This window comes from Anopheles ziemanni (genome assembly GCF_943734765.1).
Source record: "Anopheles ziemanni chromosome X unlocalized genomic scaffold, idAnoZiCoDA_A2_x.2 X_unloc_40, whole genome shotgun sequence".
Classification (NCBI taxonomy): Eukaryota; Metazoa; Arthropoda; class Insecta; order Diptera; family Culicidae; genus Anopheles; species Anopheles ziemanni.
Window position 1 is genome coordinate 15001 of NW_026689808.1, and position 7500 is coordinate 22500.

Sequence of the window (7500 nt, forward strand, 5' to 3'; positions counted from 1 at the left end):
GTGCTTGGACTTGAAGGTGGGATCCGGCTGGCCTAGGCCATTGGTGGTTGGTTGGTGGGTTAGCCCTTAGCTGGGCTGGCTGGCTGGCTGGCCATCGGTGGTGTGGTGTGGTGAGGTGTGTGGAGTCGAGCATCGCGCGCCGTTGCCTTCTTCGGAGTGTTGTAGGTACGCAAGTGCTTGCAATGCAAAGAGGTTGGTGATGGAGTGACATTGCCTTCACCATGGAGTTGCGGGTACTTAGGTACTTGCAAGGAGATGGTGGTATGGTGGTGTTGCGTGTGTGGTGTTCGATTAGAAAGATATAATTTCTAAGTCCGGATTAGTGCTGTCAGTGGGGCCGCCGCTAACAGGTCCTGCACGGCCACCGTGGGGCTTGACTTGACGCTATTCCGGACTTGGGGCGATCACGATGTCCCCGTGCGGGACTTAGAAGATGGAAGAACACAAGTACCCTTATCCCATGACTTGTGAGCGATTGGCATACGTTACCACATGAAGAGAAAAATTGGCTAAGTCCCGGATCCATATTATATGAAGAGAAAAATCGGCTAAGTCCCGGATCCATATTATATGAAGAGAAAAATTGGCTAAGTCCCGGATCCATATTATATGAAGAGAAATATCGGCTAAGTCCAGGATCCATATATAATAACCTAATAATCGGCTAAGTCCCGGATCCATATTATATGAAGAGAAAAATCGGCTAAGTCCAGGATCCATATATAATAACCTAATAATCGGCTAAGTCCAGGATCCATATATAATAACCTAATAACAGGCTAAGTCCAGGATCCATATTATATGAAGAGAAAAATCGGCTAAGTCCGAGATTGGGTCTGTCAGACATACACTTTCAAGATACCACACAAGCAAGCAAGATGGCCTAGTGATGGAACCATATAATATGAAGAGAAAAATCGGCTAAGTCCGAGATTGGGTCTGTCGGAAATACACTATCAAGTTACCACACAAGCAAGCAAGATGGCCTAATGATGGATCCATATGATATGAAGAGAAAAATCGGCTAAGTCCAGGATCCATATAATATGAAGAGAAAAATCGGCTAAGTCCCAGATTGGGTCTGTCAGAAATACACTTCCAAGTTACCACACAAGCAAGCAAGATGGCCTAGTGATGGATCCATATGATATGAAGAGAAAAATCGGCTAAGTCCAGGATCCATATAATATGAAGAGAAAAATCGGCTAAGTCCCAGATTGGGTCTGTCAGAAATACACTTCCAAGTTACCACACAAGCAAGCAAGATGGCCTAGTGATGGATCCATATAATATGAAGAGAAAAATCGGCTAAGTCCGAGATTGGGTCTGTCGGAAATACACTTTCAAGTTACCACACAAGCAAGCAAGTTACCACATGAAGAGAAAGCCGGCAAAGTCCGGGAATGTTACCACATGAACTGGAAAATGGGCAAAAACCTACCTTCACAGGCAACGTGAATAAGTCAGGCTGTAGACATCGGATCGACAAGCCAAAGACTGATATGGAAAGGAAATGAGTAGTACTAGCTTTCCTGAGAGTTGCAGAGCTTAGACTGCATATGAACGAAAGTTATTAAGCGTCAAAGTCAGAGAAGTTACCCAAAGGAACACAAGTTCCAACTTAGAGCATGTATACCGCCTAGACGGTAAGAGGTACGGCCAGGCTGAGGAATAAGGAAATGTTGGCCAACATGTTCCCTAACTATCCCCCGAAGACCGCAAAGCAATCCAACATCAACCAAGAAAGTTATAGCCCGATCAAGGAAACACCTACTTTGCACCGATATTGCACCAAATACATGTACCAAGCACCTTCGGTTGCATACCTGCAGGGGTTTACCATAGTAGGCCATGGAAGACCGATATACCGAACATAATCACTTTCTATCTCCTCGGGTGTTTGAGATAGCGCTTTGCGGTACAAGAACGAAAGTTAGACTTTATCTTGGTGCATCTTTTTGCCCAAGATCACAAGACCCTATCTACCAAGGCAAGAAAGTTGTGTGGGGACAAAATGTCCAAAAGTGCCCAAAGTGGCACACTTGAACCATATATTCGAGAAAAACACAAGTGTGGGCCCGAGCTAGCAAGTTGAAATGTTCTGACCGTCAGTAGCCCTAGTTGAGGTGCACTTATCATTATATGAGGCCAACGTGCCAGCTAGTCTCTAAAGGGGCGATATGGGTGTTCCAAGGTTTGTACCCAATTGAGGAAAAAACAGGGTAAGGTACGGTGTACCGCGAATAACTCGGGCTATAGATGTCCGATCGATGAGTTTGGCATATGTATGGAAAGGTATCGACGAGACCTAACTACCCTGAAAGTATGAAGGCAAAGACTTGAATGACCGGGAAGTTATTAAGTGCACAAGTGGTAAAGTTGCACCAAAGTCCATGTTACCCGAAGTGGTACATGAACACCCAATATTCGACCAAAACACAAGTTTAGAGACGAGCTAGCGAGCTACATTGTTCAGACCGTCAGTAGCCCGCATCAAGACACGCATTTAATTATACGGGGCCTAGCCGCTAGCTCGACTCGAAGTCGGTCATATGGTTGGTTGATGGTTTGGACCGACCACGTGCTGTACCAAGGTGATGTACCTTTCATGAATTAAAACTCTGGCTGTATGGCACTGAGCGACAAGCTAAGGTGTGATTTGGAATAGTCTTGAGTGGGACTATTTAGGAAAAATGCGAACAAAAAATCACAAAGTCCTTGGGCGAAGCTATTAGCGAAACATAGAGCAAATTGGTACCAAAAACTATGGAAATGGGACTTGAGTCAAAAATAACCGCAAGTTGGAGAAGAGATAGCAAGCTTGCGTAGAACAATTATATTTGGTGCATGGTATCACCAACAAAAAAGTATATGGGGCCAAGGTGCTGGCTGGCCTCCAAAGTGGAGATATGGGCGATCCAAAGTTTGTACCCAAGTACGAACAAGTATGGAAAAAACAGGGTAAGGTACCAAGTACCATTAATAACTTCGGCTGTAGATGGCCGAGCGAGGCAAACGGCTCACCGTTGGAAAGGTCTTGGGGAGACCTATCTACCCTGAAAGTTTCATGAGGCTGAGTTGAAAGACCACGGAGATATTAGGTGATGATGGTCCAATTCGGGGACCAAGTCGCAGGAAATGGCGCTTGACCAAAATCACCCTTGGAAGGTGAATACCGGCTTACCGGTAAGAGATAGCGACTTGGCGTAGAATATTCATAAGTTGGGCGTGTAGAGACGCAACTTTTATTATATGGGGCCAACCCGGTCAGGGTGCTCCAAGTCGGTCGTTTGGTTGGTTTATGGTTTGGGCCGACCACGTGGTGTGCCAAGTTGAGGTACCTTTCATGAATTATAACTTGGTCAGTTTGCCACCGAGCGACAAGCTGCGGTGTGTTTTGGAATGGTCTTGAGTGGGACTATCAAGGAAAAATACCAATCGAAAATCAGCTTGTCCATGGCCGAAGCTATTAGTGAAACATATAGCAAAATGGGTCCAAAAACGAATGAAATGGGAATTGGACCAAGAATAACGGCAAGTTGGAGAAGAGATAGCAAGTTGGCGTAGACCAATTATATTTGGTGCATGGCATGACCAACAAAAAAGTATATGGGGCCAAGGTGCTAGCTGGCCTCCAAAGTGGAGATATGGGCGATCCAAAGTTTGTACCCAAGTACGAACAAGTATGGAAAAAACAGGGTAAGGTACCAAGTACCATTAATAACTTCGGCTGTAGATGGCCGAGCGAGGCAAACGGCTCACCGTTGGAAAGGTCTTGGGGAGACCTATCTACCCTGAAAGTTTTATGAGGCTGAGTTGAAAGACCACGGAGATATTAGGTGATGATGGTCCAATTCGGGGACCAAGTCGCAGGAAATGGCACTTGACCAAAATCACGCTTGGAAGGTGAATACCGGCTTACCGGTAAGAGATAGCGACTTGGCGTAGAATATTCATATGTTGGGCGTGTAGAGACGCAACTTTCATTATATGGGGCCAACCCGGTCAGGGTGCTCCAAGTCGGTCGTTTGGTCGGTTTATGGTTTGGGCCGACCACGTGGTGTACCAAGTTGAGGTACCTTTCATGAATTATAACTCGGTCAGTTTGCCACCGAGCGACAAGCTGCGGTGTGTTTTGGAATGGTCTTGAGTGGGACTATCAAGGAAAAATACAAATAGAAAATCAGCTTGTCCATGGCCGAAGCTATTAGTGAAACATATAGCAAAATGGGTCCAAAAACGAATGAAATGGGACTTGGACCAAGAATAACGGCAAGTTGGAGAAGAGATAGCAAGTTGGCGTAGAACAATTATATTTGGTGCATGGTATCACCAACAAAAAAGTATATGGGGCAAAGGTGCTGGCTGGCCTCCAAAGTGGAGATATGGGCGATACAAAGTTTGTACCCAAGTATGGCAAAAACTGGTAGAGGTACCTTTCATGAATTACTGCTCAGGCTGTATGGCACTTAGCGGGACGCTTGGCTCTGGTATGGAATAGTCTTGAGTGGGACTATCAAGGAAAAATACGAACAAAAAATCACCATGTCCACGGACGAAGGTATTAGCGAAACTTAGAGCGAAATTGCGACCAAGTCGCTGGAAATGGCCCTTGGACCAAGTATACCGTCAAGGCGGTACGAGATAGCGAGTTGACGTGGAATATTTATAAGTTTGCCTACACGAGACGAAAGTTTAGTTATATGGGGCCAACCCGCTCAGGGTTGTCCAAGTCGGTCATATGGCTGATCGAAATTTTCGACCAAGTACTGAGAAAACAGGGTAAGGTACCGTGTACCTCGAATAACTTTGGCTGTAGATGTCCGAGCGAGGCGAACGGCATAGCGTTGGAAAGGTCTTGAGGTGTTCTAGGCACCCTGAAAGTATGAGAAGGCTACCTGGAAAACTCGTGGAGAGATTAGAGAAACATAGGGCCCAAAAGATACCAAGTCGCAGGAAATGGGCCCTCCATGAACACCCTAAAATCCCAATTACGGCTAAGTTGCAGGCCAGCTAGCGAAGTGAAATGTTCTAGGCATAACTAGAACACGTTAAGGCGCAACTTTTTGAATCAGAACTTTTTTCGATATCTGGCCCCCAAAGGGGGGATATGGTCGATCCAAGGATTTTTCCAAGTTTCGGTACTTTTTTCGGTATCGCTCATAGCTCCGGCTGTATGCAAGCAAATGACAATCTAAGACATGATTTGGAAAGGTATTGAGCAGTTCTAACTTACGTTAGAACACAGCGAAGCGCTATCGGTTCATGGCAAGGCCGATATAAGCAGTCAAAGATGAAAAATGTTGACAAAATGAACAAAAATTACCTTGGTACGCGAATAGCGGCCAGGGATGAAGAGGTACGAAGGTGGTGTAGAAGAATTATAATTAGGGCTTGGTACGTTCTAAAAGTTTGCCGAAGACCGCAAAGCGCTCAGACCCATAGAAAGTGGCCATTTGGGCCGAACAGTGCGTGCAAAGAGGTGAAAATGCAAAAATTGCACTTTGGGGGGCGATTTGCGGGGGGAAGGAGGGGTCGGAGGGCAAAATGTCCCTTGACCAAAAAGTCTTATCTCGTCGAGATCTACAACATTGCCGAAGACCGCAAAGCGCTAGCTCGCAATCGAAAAATCGAGAATTTGAAAATTTTCTAAGTCTTGGGCTCCCTAAGGAAAAGTTTCAAAAATCACGTTTGTCCCCAATTTTGAAGGGGAAGGAGTCGGTTCCGGGGCATGGTGTCTTCGGCAAAAAGTCTTATCTTTTTGCGTACTTTCGACTAGTTCAATAAAAATTTTTGACTTAAAATTTGTTCGGCGGACCCCTAGGTCGAAAAACCCGAAAAAAGTCGAAAAAAGTCGAAAATGTCGAAAAATGAGAAAACCTCATATTCGGACTCTACACGAGCCCCAGATATTGAAAAGTGAAATCCGCGGTCGATTTGGAACAAAAAATTGACCTAGGCAAAGTTGTATGGAGGTAGGGACCCCTGAGAAAAAAGTTTGGTCCCGAGGCTCCTTGGACCACCAAGTCCCTAGGTCGGACCAAAATCGGAAAAAATCCGACCAAAGTCGAAAGTGTCGAAAATTTTAAAAAACCCCTTTTGGGGCCCTATGGCCTCCCTAGATAATGAAAAGTGAGGTCCGCGGCCGATCCGGAAGAAAAACTTGACCTAGGAAAACTTGTATGACGGTGGGGACCCAAAAAAATTTCGATGAGTGTAGTTTAGACAGGCCGGAAAATGTATCGGTGGTCCGTATCAAGGGACGTCTTTTAGTTCCATGGGGTGGTGGTCGTCGAACAAAGTCGCCTAGGTCGACCACCAGAAAGACCAGTCGTGTTGTAATGGATGTTTTGACCACTTTACTAGGGAAACTTAGTAGGTCGAAGCAAATTTGGGGTTCGAGATGAGTTGGTGAAAGTTGGTCCAACCTAGGTGTGCTTGGTGGAGGTTGACCATGAAAGTAGAGCATGATAGGAATGACCATAACTTTGGTTCTAGATGTCGGATCGGTACACTTGAGGCAGTTTTGGAAAGGTGAAGGCCTGCTCTAGCTATGTTTCCTACCAAGCTGAGCGCCTACTAGTGACCCGGAGGAGGTATTAAGGGTCAAAGGCAAAAAGGGGTACCCTAAAGTGCATGTGACCAAGAAAATGGGAAAAACGGTATCGCCTATAGCTCAGGCTGTATGGCTCGGATCGGAAAGCTTGGATATGCGTTGGAAAGGTCTTGACGAGCGCTAGCTATGTGTCCTACCAAGCGAAGCGCTAGGTGTTGAGCAAGTCGGTCATATTAGAGGGCAAAGGTGAAAAATGGTGGTTTAGAGGCGAAAATTCACCTTATGATCGAAAATAGCGGGCGAACGATAAGAGCTACGAACACGGCGTAGAACAATCATAAGTACGTTACCACAAGACCTAACTTTGGCCAATATAGAGCGAGAAGATCGGAGGTACCCATCAGGGTGATATGGCTGGTTCAAAGTTGGACCAAAACGAGACTTGAGAAATGGGTTGAAACACGGTATCGCGAATAACTCAGGCTGTATGGAACGGATCGACAAGCTAAGATCAGTGTTGAAAAGGTCGAACCGAGCGCTAACTATAATCCCAAACAACCGAAGCGCTAAGTGTTGAGCAAAACTGAGTTATTAAGCGACAAAGTGGAAAAATAATACCAAAATGGCCAAAAATCACACAAGACCAAGAATACCGAGCAGGCGGTAAGAGATAGCGGGTTGACGTGGAATACTTATAAGTTTGCCTCTACGAGACCTAAAAGTCGGCCATAGAAAGCGAGAAGATCGGACCACTCTGGAAGGGTGATACGAGTGGTCAAAAATTGGCAAAAATGAAACATGGCTAAAATGGATTTGACTTGTGCACCATATAGCTCCGGCTGTATGGCATGGATTGTTAAGCTAGGATATGTTTTGGAAAGGTAACACCCAGCGCTAGATACGACTAGAAGAAAGCAAAGCGCTAACTAGCATGATTTGGAAGT